The following is a 17,749-nucleotide window of genomic DNA, read 5'->3' on the forward strand; positions in this document are numbered from 1 at the left end:
AACCATCATCTTCAAACAAATTTTCCAAATTAGACTGTTTCTTGCCAGAAAAATGTGAATCTCATTCCTGAATTCATACACCCTCGTAAGAATCCTGCTCCATTACAATCATAGTACTTCACTGTGGAATGATTATGCTCCACTTCAAAAAGCATGCTGTTCAATGAGCTTCCTTTAATGATATTAATAATTTTTATTCCTTCCTTCAGTTCTGTCATAAGATCAGGGTAAATGATTTCACATCCAAGAGTTTCATGGTGAGTGAAACAGTGATTCCAAACAACATTATTACTGGTAGCCTGAGATATTTTTTCACACCTCCGCTATTTCTACCTCTCATATTTGCTACACCAACACCTACAATTCCTTTGTAATTAGATCAGTCTAATTTGTGTTTTCCAATACACAGTGCTTAAATTATCTGTGCTCCTGTTGTATTTATTTGTTAACTCAAACAGCCATAAATATCCTACATAACTTAACAGTGTTGCATAATTTGAACTGTCAGTACTCTTGTCAAAATGATAGCAAAATCCCCAACTAACTGTAACCACATAAAAGCTAGTCTTCCAAACGCTCTGTAATGTCATATATTCACCAAGATATTGTGTTATACAGAGGGATTTTTACACACACACACACAAAGGTAAACTGAAGGAAGTAATGAAAAGTATTAATTTTGTTAAAGGTAAACAAGCCTTATCCTAAAAAAGATGATTGCTTTAGAATCATAAAAAGCAGTTCAGAAACCATCATCAAATGTATCTACATCTGAAAATGAAAAGACAAATGTAAGTGCATCACCTGCAACAGAAAGTTCTAGTTGACAGACTTCGGCAATATCAACCTCTACTTGACAACTTATTAAAGAGAAAACCAAACTATGGATGAGGCAGTGTAGAAGTAATCTTCTCAATTTTTCAGTAGATATCATGTTGAAAATTGTATGTACTGTATATAGAGATACCTGAAGGATGTTTTCAACAATTGTATGGCCATTTTCTCTTTACCACTTGATTTTCAATGAAATCATTGTTGTGCCTTATTTAAAGTATTTGATTGATGAAGAACTCATGCTGAAAACTAATTCCCATTGCTTCCTTTGAAAATATTTAAAAAGTCTTATCAACAAGGTCCCCATGTTTTGTTTGTAGATGTCTTTTTTAACTTTGATGGTTTTAAACTCATGTTTACAAGCACATGGCTGCAAATAACACATTGCAGCTCTGGATCTTGGCTTGCATTAGCACGACTGATAAAAGCATCACTATACTGCATCATCCATAGTTTGGTTTTCTATTTAGTAAGTTGTCGAGTAGAGGTTGACATTGCCGAAGTCTGTCAACTAGAACTTTCTGTTGCAGGTGATGTGCTTACATTTGTCTCTTCATTTTCAGATGTAGATACATTTGATGATAGTTTCTAAATTGCTTTTTATGATTATAAAACAATCATCTTTTTTAGGATAAGGCTTGTTGATTAAGCCTCAGGCAAACAGTCTCATTTGATGATTACATTCAAAACAGCTATGCTGTGTACACATGTAGGCTGTGTCTACACTGGGCCACTTATTCCAGAAAATCAGCCGCTTTTCCGGAATAAGCTGCGAGCTGTCTACACTGGCACTTGAATTTCCGGAAAAGCAACGATGCTCTACTGTACAAAATCAGCCGCTATTACGGAAAAACTATTCTGCTCCCGCTTGGGCATAAGTCCTTATTCCGGAACACTGTTCCGGAAAAGGGCCAGTGTAGACAGGGGCGATCGGGGCTCTTTTCCGGAAAAGCGCGTCTTCCGGAAGGGCTTTTCTGGAAAAGCAGCCTGCCAATGTAGACGCTCCTTTTCCGGAAAAATTGAAAACGGAATAGTATTCCGTTTTAAGCAGTTCCGGAAATTCATGCCAGTGTAGACACAGCCGTAGTGTTTAACAAACTCCCTGTAAACAAATAGTCTTACCGGAATTAAATAAAACAGACAATATTTTAATGATTGTGATGTTATTTTAAAACTCAAATAAAGGACATTCTAAAAGATCATGACATTTTAAATTTGCAAGAGACCCAGTTCCTTATATTCCTCAATCTAGTACCTGATCACCACCCATATTTGGAAAACCAGTGCACTTGCACCTGCACTTAACATAAGACGGCATTAAATGGTAGTAACTCAGAGCCTGGTATAGTTTTGAACTCGTGACACAGAGTTGATAATATCTAACACATATATAATTCCTTAAGCCACCCAGTACCTGCTACCATCATTCTTTTTGACAAAATATGTCACATTAACAAGTTTTTTTTCAGATGTTATAGTTCCAGAGACACATACTGCATTTGCATACATTATGCCTGATGAATTTGATGTGTTGCTTGTAAATTTCTATTTTTGCTGGTAGCTGCATCTCCTCTTCTTCATCATGATTCCTAATGAATGGTATTCAGCTCTTCATCTCCAGAAATTATGAAGTCTGTGTCAACATTCTCAGTGCATAAAAGGTTCAAAGGTGCTTCAATTCATGCCAGATGCATCAGTGAGTCATTACCAAAGCTGGAGAAATGTTTGGGAGTTTAACAAGATATTCTTTCTTCTTGCTGGAAACATCTTTACACAAAGGAATTTTTCTGTTAAGAGCTATCACTGATCACAGTTCTTCAGTACACAGAATCAACACTAGCTGAACAGGCAGTTTATAAATCAAGGCAATTTGCCTTTACTATCTGCATCAATATTGTAATTTTGGAAAGTCAGATTTCTTTGGGAACTTTAAATAGGATGCTTTTAAGAAAAACTTTCTGGAGCAAAATACTTAATGTTTTATTAGCTGAAAAGTCTATTTTTGGGACAAGGAAACTGCAAACTCAGAAATCAATTTTAATGTATATTATTCCTTTAACCAATCCATTCTCTTATTTTCCTTTTAGATTAATAAACCTTTAGTTTTCAGTTACTAAAGGATTGTCTGCAGATGTGATTTTTGGGGTAAAACCTGAATTATATATTGACCGGGCGAAGTGACTAATCCTTTGGGATTAGAAGAATTTTATATATGATGCATCTGGTTTTCAGTAACCTCTCCTCATAAAGACTGAATATCTGAGTCATGTTAGAGGCTGAATTGCCTAAGAAGATTGTATTTTGGCTTCTTGTTAACCAATGTGATGATCAAGGAGGTCACTTTTGTTACTAGGTGAACTCTAATGTTATAGTAGCCACCCTTTTGGGTGGTGACTTCCCTAGTTTTCATCTGTTTGTCCTTAATTTGACATTCACTGCTGTGACCAAGACCAGGCACCACAATGATATAAGAAGAGAGGACAATGATAATCCAGAAGATAAGCACAAAAAGAACATAAGATAAAGAAAATTAAGCATGCACACACATATAAATATGGGATAAAGAGACCTATCCAAAACTGGTGAAACTGCACACAAAAAAAGATCATCAAAATAGTAGATATGATACACTCATAATAGTTTCATTTTCTCTCTAGTCTTATTTATCTGATACAATACGTACATAAGAGTTTCACATTGATTTTGTAAGAGCTGGATGACTAATTTGCCCTTGTGTCCTTCAACATTTTCCATGTATCTTCATCAAATCATGTTTAGAAGACCAATTTCTAGGATAACTCTTAGTATGTTAAGCTCATTTTCACACACCTGTGCATGACTTAGCATATAGATGTCTGTGTAGATACATATATGAGGAAGTTATTTTCTCACAGTAAACTTCTGGCTTCAGTCATTTGTCTGGAAAATTCTGCCTATTTAGAGCTTGGATTGATGTTAAAGGAACAAAATATATATATATAAATTTTGTAATTCACTTAGACCCATGAACAAGTGCAACATTTGATTTTTCTTTGGCATCTAATGCATTGTATACAGCTGAGCTTTCAAAAGCAGGTTCAAGAGGTCCCAAGGATTTCAGACTGAGGCATAAATCAATATGCTTAGTATAATTTAGCTAAACTACTGCCACCACTTTAAGGTTCAAATCCCTTTGTCAGTGCCTTGACAAATCACCACACGGATGATTCATTGTGGAAGGAATGGCGGAACCCAAATGAGAAGGCAATTATATTCTGTTTCAGTTCTTTGTCCTCCGCCCCTTGAAGCAAATGCAAAACATTTATTTAATGTAATAAGAACAGGTGTGCAGTGTTCTAGGTTAAATAAGAAAAAAGAAACCAAATCAGACAAATGTCAGTCCTACTTACATTTGAGACCAGAATCATACATTAAATCCTAGGTCAATCTTGAGGTTGATCTTGCCTTCATCTTTACTCAGAGAAAACTTCCTTTATATTTGGTCCAAAGTAAGTAGTGGAAAACTGATATGAAATGTAAATGAGATTTCCAAAATGTACCTAAGATTGTATGCTATTTACATGCTATGGTTGGCCATGGGATTTTGCCTTTTAATGTGGTAATTTGTGTGGAGCAAATTTCTAAAAAAAAGTACAATTCCTTGTAAACAGTCATCATTTGCTTCTTTAGTAAGTTGGAATATGGAAAAACATAAAAGTAAAGTTTCCAGCTTTCATTTTATTATTACTTGCTTTTGGAAGTTCTCAAAGCCTGAATCAGTATCCTGACCTTACTGAGCCAGGACAAATTCTATGTTACTATGTATGATCAGTGGACAATGTTCATATATTTAGGACTCCATCTTCCCATCAAGCCGTCATTGATCTCCTGATAATGGTAAGGGCATATTTGCACAAAGAACAAGGGTAGGACCTATGCTTACTTTTTTGTAACTAAACTGTTAGGGTATGTATATACTAGCCCCCTAGTTCGAACTAGGGAGGCTAATGTAGGCATTCGAAGTTGCAAATGAAACCCGGGATTTAAATATCCAGGGCTTCGTTTGCCTCTTCCCGGGCGCCACCATTTTTAAATATCCCTTAGTCCGAACTCCGTGCCCACGGCTACACGCAGCACGGAGTAAGTAGTTCAAATTAGGATCTCTAATTCGAACTACTGGTAAATCTCATTCCATGAGAAGTAACGGTAGTTTGAATTAGAGATCCTAATTCGAACTACCTACTCCGTGCCGCGTGTAGCCGTGGGCACGGAGTTCGGACTAAGGGACATTTAAAAATGGCGGCGCCCGGGAAGATGCAAATGAAGCCCAGGATATTTAAATCCCGGGCTTCATTTGCAACTTCGAATGCCTACATTAGCCTTCCTAGTTCGAACTAGGGGGATAGTGTAGACATACCCTTAGTTATAACTTTTGATTACTCATTCAGTTCCTTATCACATCCAGTGTCTTTTGGACCAACAATGTTTCTCTTTCTCTTTCTTGTATATCTCTCTTGTTCTGTTTCTCTGATATGTGGTTGCCTCATCACAAAAAATATATTTTGGTAACAAAAATTATTAGGGATATGGAACAGCTGACATATGAGGAAAGATGAATAAGACTAGAACTATTCAGCTGGAAAAGAGACAACTAAATGACAGACGTCTATACAATTATGCCTGGTAAGGAAAAAGCAAATAAAGAAGAGATATTTACATGTTCCCATAACATAAAAACTAAGGGTCACCAAATGAAATTAATAGGCAGTGGCAGATATAATTATGGAGGGGCATTAACATGTCTTTAAGTTCCTCCCAGATTCAGGAAGACATCACCACATCCTTTTACACTTCAATCAGTTTTGAATAGGTGTTTTTTGTGACCCTGGGAGCTTAAAGCACATCCTGAATATCTAATGCTGTCTACCAAAAGAGATAAGTGGGATAGATTTATCCTATGAGCCAAGGTTTGACATTAAGCTAGGTCCTGTATAAATACATGCAAAAGAACCAATTCTTAGTGCACTTGAAGTTAGTGGTCAAGCTGCATGGATCCTGTTGCAGGCCTGGGGCTTAATTTATTATAAAGACTCTCCAGATCTGCTTCAGTTAGTTAGTAAAGGCCAACACCAACAAGAAAATAAAAAGGGAAGCATCAAAGCAACTGAATAATGGTGGAGCTTCACTTTAATGTAGACACCAAAGTGCATATGCCATTTTGGAGAGTAATAAGATATGAACTGATCATTAAACAGTATTTGCTAGTTGTTTCTCTCTTATGAACTGTTCTTTTACTGTAGTATAATCTGATTTTCTTAATTGTTTCTTTTCATTTTATACCATTTCACTGTACTATCATAGTTTCTGTAAAAAGAGTAATTAAAAATAGTGGTGAAACCTTGATAGTTGAGCAGATACCCTAGAAAACTGCCTTCCCTGAAAGCTGACATTTAATAGTGACGTGAATACAAGAATACAATAAAGCCTCAAATAGTAAATGTAGCAATTAATTGCACATTGGTTTTGTTCAGAAGATTCTGAGCAGCTACAGGGGCTCCATCACTTTAGCTGTACCGTTCATTTTGGTTAGCTCTCTTGCACGTCTTACTCTGCGCAAACAGTTCTTCTCTCTTACTGCTAACTCAGCCATAACTCTGATCCCATAAATGTCACATTAATTTTGACGCTATATTGAAAAATATTCCCAAATATCATAATAATGATTCTTCAGTTGCAGTCAACATCTCTGTGCCATTTACTTAGGGAAAAAACAAGGATACTTTATCTCAGGGTTCCATCCATTGTTCTCTTCTGCAATTTAAGGCTGTGTATCTTAGGGAATTTGTATGTACTATGCGCAGAGACCTATCCTTGGGTGGTGTGAATCTACATTGGCTTTGGCTCTGAGAAACACTGTGCTTCAGACAACATCTCCCAGACTTCCTAGGGATGCCAGGTGCTGCCCCAGGTGCAGAAGTTAGTGCAACATAAAATGTTCTCCATTGTCAACCAGCTAGCCAGCTCTTCTGGGCCAGCATAGTGGGGTATGCATGTAGGTAACTAAGTGCAAATGTGGCCATTAATTTGAAAAAAGACTAAACAAAAAATCTCAGAAGAGTATCTGTGTTAGTCTGTAACTGAAAAAAAACACATAAATAGTGAATGGTCCTGCACTACCTTAGAGACTAACAAAAATATAGATAGTATTATGAGCTTTCGTGGGCACAACCCACTTCAGATGAATGGAGTAAGGTGTCCGGGGTACCCTTGCTCCATTCATCTGAAGAAGTGAGTTGTGCCCATGAAAGCTCATGATACCAACCACATTTCTGGTAGATTCTAAGGTGCTGCAGGACCATTCATTGCTCACATTTTTTAAACAAATATGTGAAGCTAAGTCATGCTATTCTGCAGAATACAGGAAGGAGCAAATCAATCCTGAAGGCCTTGAATAAGAACAAGTCCCTTTGACTTCAGAGAGTTATGTTGGGAACACGAGAGAGGCACAAAATGCTTATCTGATGCCAGGCCCGCTGACAAGGAGGGCAAATGGGGCAACTTCCCTGGGGCTTGGTGATTCTAAAGGATCTAGGACTCCAAGCCACTGCCGCTGCTACCACAGGCTGTAATTTCAAAGAAGAGAAAAAGAAAAATGGCTCTGTAAAAAAAGTAAATAATAAAAAAAATTGTGAACTTACAAAAACTGAGGTTCTTTTTAAATTTTATTAAATAAGTTGAATTTTACTTAATCATCTAAATTTTGGATTGAAGATTTTAATTGGTTCTTACTCTGGATTTGGTGGTGGTGCTGTAATAGCCTGCCTATTATCCCCACCTCCAAGGTATAAGTTTCCAGAGCTATTAAGCATTAAAGGACATGGATATAACATTCAAAGAAAGGAATTGTTATAGGCAGTATAATTTTCCAAAACAAAGTGTATTTTTATAAATCCCCCAGGGTATGTCTACACTACAGAGTTAGTTCGAACTAACAGAGGTTAGTTCGAACTAACTTTGATAGGCGCTACACTAGCGCTCCACTAGTTCGAACTTAATTCGAACTAGCGGAGCGCTTAGTTCAAACTAGGTAAACCTCATTTTACGAGGATTAAGCCTAGTTCGAACTAGCTAGTTTGAATTAAGGGCTGTGTAGACCCTTAATTCAAACTAGTGGGAGGCTAGCCCTCCCCAGGTTTCCCTGGTGGCCACTCTGGCCAACACCAGGGAAACTCTATGCCCCCCTCCCGGCCCCGGACCCCTTAAAGGGGCACGGGCTGGCTACGGTGCCCGTGCCAGGTGCAAGCCTGCCAGCACCCAGCCAGCAGACCCTTCACCTGGCATGGATCGAGCCAGCCACCCGATGCCCCCCAGCCCTCCCCCTCTTCCCGGGACCAGGCTGGCGGCTCCCGGGAGCTTGCCTGGGACCGCAAGAGGCGGGCACCCGCCTGGGCTAGTGCGGACATCGTGGACCTTGTCCACGATCTCCGCACTACGCACAGGAAAGTGGCCGTCTAGGGCAGGAGAGCTGCCAGCCTGGCCACCCAGGAACAGATGTGTATGAAAATCAAGGGGGTCCAGTGAGACCCCCGACCCTGAGCCCTGAGCTTACAATGGCCGTCCTGTGTCAGATCAAAGGTCCATCTAGCCCAGTAGCCTGTCTGCCGACAGCGGCCAACCCTAGGGACCCTGGAGGGAATGGACCAAAGACAGTGACCAAGCCATTTGTCTCGTGCCATCCCTCTCCAGCCTTCCACAAACCTTGGGCAGGGACACCACTCCTACCCCCTGGCTAATACCATTCCATGGACCCAACCTCCATGACTTGATCTCACTTCCCTTTAAACTCTGTTCCAGTTCTAGCCTTCAGAGCCTTCTGCAGCAAGGAGTTCCACAGGTTGACTCTTTGCTTTGTGAAGAAGAACTTTCTGTTACTAGTTTGAAGCCTGCTACCCATTCCTTTCCTTTGGTGTCCTCTAGTCCTTCTTTATAGGAACTAATGAAGAACTTTTCTGTATGCACCCTCTCCACCCAACTCCTGCTTTTAGAGACCTCTATCCTGTCCCCTCTCCGTCTCCTCTTTTCTAAGCTGAGAAATCCCAGTCTCTTTAGCCTCTCTTCATATGGGACCTGTTCCCAACCCCTGATCATTGTAGTTGCCCTCCCCTCTCCCAGCCTCTCTCTTCCCCTCTCCCACCTCCTTTTCCCAGTCTCCGCCAGTTTTGTTCAATAAAGACAGATTCCATTTTTGACCACAATTGTCCTTTATTTTGTACATCAAGAAAAGGGGCTAGGGAAGGGTAAGTGGAAGGAGGTGAGGGAGGAATGGGGTACGAGCCCCCAATGGGGAGGACTGGGCTGGCTCTGCGGGCTTCTGGGGGTGGAAGCTCTCCTGCAGCCCCCCAATTGCCCCCTCTCCCCAGATGGCAGCCTGCGGCAAGTGCAGCCGGGCTGATTGCCGAGTGCTGTGATGTGCCCAGTGTGGGCACTCGGGGCACTCCAAGCCAGGACTGGTTTTCAAGCGGGGCACCCCTGAGAACTGTCTGTCCGGGGTAGGGGTCGGGTCCCTTTAAGCGCAGCCCTCGGCTAGCCTGAGACAGCATCTCCACGCTCTAAGTCCTCCTCTGATGCCCTGCCGGCACTGCTTCCGGCCATCCTTAACCCCTGTTCAGGGTCCACTTAATGTGGACATGCTAGTTCGAATTAGCAAAACGCTAATTCGAACTAGTTTTTAGTTTTAGACACGTTAGTTCGAATTAGCTTAGTTTGAATTAACTAATTCGAACTAAGTTAGTTCGAACTAACTCTGTAGTGTAGACGTACCCCCATATAGTACCCTGCATTCTGAAACAAACCATACAATGTACTACAATGGCATATAGTTCCAATGGTTCTGAGCAAAGCAATGTGTTACAAGTGGCCAGTGTGCAATAAGTTGCTGACAGCAGATAAGTTTGTGTGAACACACACATTTCAGACATACACATATTAAGTAATTATGCTAAATATGACTAGACTAAAATCATATTAAAAGCTGGCAAGCTTTAGAAATGAATTGGTATCCTTTTAAAATCACTGCTGCTGCTTTGTAAATCTTTAATCGCTCTGGCTGTTTAGCTCATTGATAGTCAGTTTTGCTCCACTTCAGTTTTCAGTTTTGTAGCTTTTCTTTGGCTTTCCTTGCTGGCTCGCAATTCTTCAGTCTTTTCCAGATTGAATCTATGTCTGTCTCTTTTTGCCACTCAGACTTTGCTTCTGAAACTACCCACTGGCAACGGATCTTTTAAGCTGCATTGTGGCTCTTTCCTTATATATCTTTCTATTCTTAGAGGCAAAATTGACAGCTCTGACATTTGAAACAATTTATTACTGGTATGAGTGGGCTACTCAGTTAACTTATCTTGCTGTCATGTCGTATTGCACATGCTCACTAGCCATTTATCCTGCACATGCTCACTGTTGTCATTTACTTCAGAGCTGTGATTCTGTCAGTCCTTCACCCCCACCCCCAAAACATGCTTGGATCATTACCAGGGCACCATTTTAGAAATTCTGGTCTTGCTACTGAGCATGCATAAGGTCCTCAGATTAATCTCAGAGTGCTTATTCAGAATAAAGATCAAGCAAGGAAAGTGAAGACTGGAGAATTCCTCTGGTAATAAGCTAAGTATCTCATCACCAGTTCTATTTCCAAATTACTATATTATAACTGGGTGTGCATTTGTAATATAGCCTTCCCTTTCTGTGATTGCTACCAAAAACAAGTATCTATATTTGAAAGACATTACTAATAAATATTAACTAAAACAATCAAATTATTATCCTTTTACAAATATTGCTTTATTCATTTAAAAATCAAAAGCCATAGCATAAGAGGAACACTAAAGACCCACCAGCAAACAACCATTTGCTGTACTGATATTTACTCTCCATACTATATGCCTTTGCAGCTATCGTTGTTTTCTGAATTCTTACATTCAAGTAACAAACATCTAGTAGCCTCAGGCTTAGTTAGTAACTGAGCCCATAAGATCACTGAGAGAAGTTCTACTTCATTTTGACCTGTTTGAAGCAATAGTGGGCCAATAAATAGGGTGGCAGCCAATTGATGTGGTGGGAGCTATAAAACGTTGGTTCTGTTTCTGGCTCTGCAACTGAGCTTGTGTAGCAAGTCATTTCACTTTTGCATTTCACTTCTATCTGTCTCAATTAGTTATCTTTGTAATGTCTTTGAGGCAAAGACCATTCTGTTTGAACAGTACCTAGCATCATGGACCTCTAATATCGTTGCAGGCCTTTACTATAATGTACATAATGAAGAACAGTAATCTGAAGCTGCATGTTTATCTACCAAAAATTAAGTGCCTTTTCTTTCCTGCTGCTTCCCCAAATTCAGTAGGCATTACATAGGGGTTCAGATACCATATTAGACCTTTTGTCTATTCGGTCTAGTTTCCTATTGTTTGGTATTTTCATTTACTCTGTTTCAAAAGAAGGCAAAGCCCACAATAATACAGTTGGGCCAATAAATCCATAAAATACATAAAATAAATAAAGTGAGCCAACTAGATCCATAGTTAGGCACCTGTCTAATAATGGCCCACTTTTCAGACATGCTGATCACCTGTTACTATCCAAAAAGTGAATCATTTTAACATCTTCTCATATACTATCCTTAGAAGCAAACTAGGAAAATGTGATCTAGTTAAAATGATAGTAAGATGGGTGCACAATTGTTTTGAAAGACCATAGTCAAAGAGTAGTTATCAGTAGTTCACTGTCAAACTGGAAAGACATATCTAGTGGAGTAACACAGGGTTCGGCCGGAATCTGGTATTATTCAATATCTTTATTAACTGTTTGGATAAAGGAGTGGATAAAAGATTATGCTTATAAACTTGCGGGACAACACCATGGTATGAGGTTGGGGTGGGGGGATGGGTTATAAACACTTTGGAAGATAGGATTAGTATTCATTAAACGTTGATGAATCAGAGAATTGGTATGAAACCAACAAAATGAAATTCAGTAACTGCAAGTGTGAAGTACTACACTTAGTACACTCCTCCACAAAAAAGTGACTAATTGGCTACACTGTAATACCTCTGAAAGGGATCTGGAGGTTATAATGAATTGCAAACTGAATGATTAAAGAACGTGATGCATAAGCCAAAAAGGGCTAATGTACTGAGATGGGATAACAGGAGTATCATCTGTAACACAAGGGTGGTAATTGTCTCACTTTACTTGGAGCTGATTGTACTCTGTCCGATTCTGAATGTCTCACTTTTGAAGAAATGAAAATCTGACCTATAGGAAAGGTTTAAAACACCAGGCATGTTAAATCTTGAGAAAAGAAGACTATAGAGTAGGTTGATAATCTGAAAGTGTGTTGAGAGCTGCTGTAAAGAAGATGGTGAAGGTGCACTGGAAGTAAGACCAGAAGTAATAGACTTAATCTGCTGCCATGGTGATATAGATTAGATCAGTGGTTGGCAACCTGTGGCCTGAATGTCACACATGGCCCACAAGAAATTTTGCTTACCAGTGCCCACTCACAAGATTGCCAGATTAGGCTGGTTTTCATCTGCATAGGGTGTTTTTCTACCAGTATTAAAAAAGCGATACTCACTTAAATCAAGGGTATATGAAGTGAGGTGCATGAGATTGCATACAAGAGCCATGCGTTTCCTCGACTTCCAATCTAAGTGCTGCTATGGTTCAATCTGCACACTCCACAAATTCTAGGCATACAAGCTAAATTAGCAAAACTATCCTATCCAGGGATACTGTCTTGGTGATGATAATCTTGCGTCCCACTGAGATGAAAGGGGGCTATTCACATTGCCAATTCATTAGCCTAGGTTGCCCCTCACTGAGTTAGGGTATGTCTACACTACCCTCCTATTTCGAAATAGGAGGGTAATGTAGGCATACCGCAATTGCAAATGAAGCCCGGGATTTGAATTTCCCGGGCTTCATTTGCATAAGCGGGGCACCGCCATTTTTAAATCCCTGCTGGTTCGAACCCTGTGCCGCACGGCTACATGCGGCACGAACTAGGTAGTTCGAACTAGGCTTCCTAGTTCGAACTGCCGTTACTCCTCATTCCATGAGGCACGCGGCATGGGGTTCGAACCAGCCGGGATTTAAAAATGGCGGTGCCCGGCTTATGCAAATGAAGCCCGGGAAATTCAAATCCCGGGCTTCATTTGCAATTGCGGTATGCCTACATTACCCTCCTATTCGAAATAGGAGGGTAGTGTAGACATACCCTGAGATACTAGGAAGGGCTTATAAACTTGGAATAGGCTTCCAAAGGAAGTGGTTGAATCTTCATCAGTGGGAGTATTTCAGAACAGGATGGACAAGGGATAGTCTAGGTTTACTTGGCCCTACCTCAGTGTAGCAGCCTGGACTTGGCCTCTAGAGGTCCTTTTCTTGTCTGCATTTCCAGGCATAAAATATTGCATGTCCAATATAGTATTTGATGCTCTGATATTTGTGTCTGAGACTTGCTAGAGCTGACAGAATGCATGTGAAGAAGTGTTTAATTGTTGTTTTCTTTTTCTATCATGTTTATAGGATGCATCTCTGCTTCACTCTTCAGAAGGTGTGCTGCTAAAAAGTATATCCAAAGAATAAATGAAGTCCAAGTCCCTTTTTACCTACAAGTTTCATTCAGAGTTCACCATAGCTCCCACTCTTTCATCTCTACAAGTCTATAGCCCATTAATTTTTTTAATACTGTCTGGACTTCTTGCCACATTATTCTTTAAGTAATTCATAGTATCTTGGTATCAATTTCTCAGGACCCATGGAAATTAGAATCCCTTTCAATTTTGAGGCAATAATAGTTTAAAAGCTTTTTGTTTCCCTTCATTCGTAAAATTATTATTAAAGAAAAAATACATGTTGAAATTATTCCCAAACCAGTCAGAATTTAGTTTTTGTGGTTCAGAACTCATTTTGGCAGTCCTAGATATGACTGTACCTAAAATTAGGGTTGCCACCTTCATGGCTCAGAAAACCTAGCCACTGCATCTCTGTACCAGCCTAATACACCTTGTCTCCTTTCAAACATTCCCTCCTTCACTATTCTGATCCTCTACTTCCCCTCTCAAGTGCACCTTTACCAGCCTGGCCCTTGAACAGCTATACACACTTCCTCCCGGGAGCTTTAGCCCCCCCACAAGGTCCTCTCTTCTACTGTCTCCGCCTCCCGCCCCCCCCAGAGTATCTCCTTCCCTCACTCTGCTCCTCACTCCCTAGGCCCTCTTGCTGCTATGATTTGGGTCCATGGATCCCACTGCCCAGTTCCCAGTGCTGAGGGGAGCAAGAACCCCAGGCACAACAGTTTCAGCACATTGAGGGCCTAGTACACAGAGCAAGACACACAGGTTCACAACCACAGTGCTCTCAGCCTTGGGACCTGCACGTGGGTACATAGAAGGCTGTTATATAGACATCAGTGTTAATGCTATGTGTGAGAGGAACTTATAAGTGTCAGGGAGGAGGCAAAGCAGTAAAACTTCCCAGGCGAGTTAAATAAACAGGTAGGTGGCAACCCAACCTAACATGGATATTGTAAATATCATCTATATAGGGGTATGTCTACACTACCACCCTAGTTCGATCTAGGGTGGTTAATGTAGGCAACCGAAGTTGCAAATGAAGCCCGGGATTTGAATTTCCCGGGCTTCATTTGCATCTTGCCGGGCGCCGCCATTTTTAAATGTCCGCTAGTTCGGACTCCGTGCCCGTGGCTACACGTGGCACGGGCTAGGTAGTTCGGATTAGGCTTCCTAATTGAGGAGTAATGGTAGTTCGGAATAGGAAGCCTAATCCGAACTACCTAGTCTGTGCCGCGTGTAGCCGCGGGCAGGGAGTCCGAACTAGCGGACATTTAAAAATGACGGCGCCCGGCAAGATGCAAATGAAGCCCGGGAAATTCAAATCCCGGGCTTCATTTGCAACTTCTGTTGCCTACATTAACCACCCTAGTTCGAACTAGGGTGGTAGTGTAGACATATCCCAGTAGCCCAATGTCTGTGACCCTGTAATGCTGAAACGCTGGCTGTTCCCTCTGGGCGACGCTGTTGCCTCCCGCTGTGGTGCTAGGCTGACTTCTGCACTGCTCATCCGGACCGCTGTGTGGGAGGAAGCAGCGCAAGTGACTGTTTGGGGTCTGTGCTCCCCATGCAGCATGGGGGTGCTGCATGGGGAGTGTGGGGTCCAAACAGCCCCTTGCGCTGCTTGCTCCCACGCGGCAGCCCGGCTCAGCAGCGCAGAAGTCAGCTGAGCGCCACGGCGGGAGACAACAGCGCCGCCCAGAGGAAACAGCCAGGGGGTGGGGCCTGGACGAGTGTGCATCCCCAACGGAGACAGAGAGCGGAGAGACAATGAGAGGCAGGAGGGGGAGAAGAGAAAGAGAGAGATGGAGAGAGAGGCAGAAGGCGGAGGAGAGCTGAGAGAGAGAGGGGGAAGGCAGTAGGAGGAGGAGAGAGAGAGAGACGGAGCGAGAGACTGGAGGCTCAGGAGAGAAGACTGACGTGGAGGAAAGACCTGAAAATCCCATCTTATGACAAGCAAATTGGCTAGTTATAGATAAAAGCCAAATACATTAAACCGGAATGTACTTCATCAAAAGACTTAAAATCAATTAATAATAATACCCTTTATTTTCATATAGGGCTGCCAACCCTTCAGGATTGACCTGGAGTCTCCCAGAATAGGTAGGCATCAATCTCCTGGTGACTCCAGAAAGCAATTCTGGAGATTGTAATAGGATATTTTTTAAGAAAGTGACACTATGTCATGTTGCGGGTAGGTGGGGGGGAATCTCCTGGAATAGCTTCAGAGTTGGCAACTCTATTTTCATGCAAGGAAAATGCTCCAGTCTTAATCTAATGGCTAGAGTGGGAATAATTCCTTCTGATTTGTACATAATGCTGAAAACTGAAAGTTAAGAGACCTGGTTTTGTAACAGGCCTTATTCCTTATTCTGCACAATGACTGTGCGCCCAGAAAAATACACATGTTGCGTGAACTGTCTGTACTGATACACACTTTATTGCCTGCAATTTTTGTGGCACTCTTCAATCTACAAGGTAGTCATGATTCATCATGATTCATCCTGTCTGATTAAGTACCTTACTGCAGAGGGTGTGTCTTTTCAAACTTTTATCTTAAACTTTGTTCCACAACATGTTTTCTTGCTATTCCTTTCTTCTATTTAAGTGACCATGAAGAGGTTAAGTGGGATATTCAGAGTGAAAGTCTTATACTCCATCCTTCCCTTACTTCCAATTTAGTATGTGGGAGCTTTTATTCTCCTAGGGTATGTCTACACTACCACCCTAGTTCGAACTAGGGTGGTTAATGTAGGCAATCGAAGTTGCAAATGAAGCCCGGGATTTAAATATCCCGGGCTTCATTTGCATCTTGCAGGGTGCCGCCATTTTTAAAACCCCGTTAGTTCGGACTCCGTGCCCGCAGCTACACGCGGCACAGAGTAGGTAGTTCGAATTACGCTTTCTAATTCGAACTACCGTTACACCTCGTTCCACTTCCTTAATAGGACCAGATTTTAATAGGTTCCACGAGGAGTAACGGTAGTTCGAATTAGCCTAATTCGAATTACCTACTCCGTGCCGCGTGTAGCCGCGGGCACAGAGTACGAACTACCGGGGCTTTAAAAATGGCAGCGCCCGGCAAGATGCAAATGAAGCCCGGGATATTTAAATCCTGGGCTTCATTTGCAACTTCGATTGCCTACATTAACCACCCTAGTTCGAACTAGGGTGGTAGTGTAGACATACCCCTCTTGTGATGTAATTAAATAAAGTAGAAAGTTCCTAGCCTACAAATGTGTGAGCAGACTTATTATTGTTGCATTGAGCAAGATCTAAGAATGATTAAAGGTTTAGAGAACATGACCTATGAAGCCAGGCTTCATGAACTGGGCTTGTTTAGTTTGGAAAAAAGAAGATTAAGGGGGGACATGATAGCAATTTTCAAATATCTAAAAGGGTGTCACAAGGAGGAAGGAGAAAATTTGTTCCTCTTGGTTTCTGAGGACAGGACAAGGAGTAATGGGCTTAAAGTGCAGCAGGGGAGGTTTAGATTGGATATTAGGAAAAAATTCCTAACTGTCAGGGTGGTCAAATATTGGAATAAATTGCCAAGGGAGGTGGTGGAATCTCCCTCTCTGGAGATATTTAAGAACAGGTTAGATAGACATCTGTCAGGGATGGTGTAGACGGAGCTTGGTCCTGCCTTGAGGGCGGGGGGCTGGACTCGATGACCTCTTGAGGTCCCTTCCAGTCCTATTATTCTATGATTCTATGATCTATAGAAAAACCATATTTGCTGTTTGTCTCAGTGCTTCCTCTGATGCAACAGCCATAGTAAAAAGCACAGAGGTAAAATCTGGCCCTGTTAAGGAAGGGGGAATTTTGCCATTGACTTCAGCTGGGCCAGGATTTAACCCCAGGATTGTAAAACATGAATCAAAAGTTTGTAAAAGTTTACATAATGGTTCCCCCTCTACAGCCTCCTGATTCCTTGTGATACCTTATGATTGTTTGATTAATTGAAGTCTTTCTACTAACTTTGGTTAAAACTGAGGTCCTTCCCATCCCTCACTGCTTGAACAATGAAAGGTTCTTTTTTAGAAAAAGGTTCAATGGACATAGACTGCTGTGTAGCAGTCTTTCTTTTCTGAACTCCAGCTGTCTAGCCTCTCTCATGTTTCAGTTTCCAGATGGAAGCCAAACCTGTTTTGTAAATAACAAATGTAAACTTCCCCACCCCTCTAATTTGTTTGTAATTGAGGGATCCAACTCAGCAGGTTCTGCCATATGTGGCCATGTTCTACCTCTTGGGGTAATTGATGTTTTACTGTTGTTTGATATTTCCTAAAGGATATCACTCAGCA

The sequence above is a fragment of the Pelodiscus sinensis genome, chromosome 1 (assembly GCF_049634645.1).
Source record: "Pelodiscus sinensis isolate JC-2024 chromosome 1, ASM4963464v1, whole genome shotgun sequence".
In the NCBI taxonomy this organism is placed as follows: Eukaryota; Metazoa; Chordata; order Testudines; family Trionychidae; genus Pelodiscus; species Pelodiscus sinensis.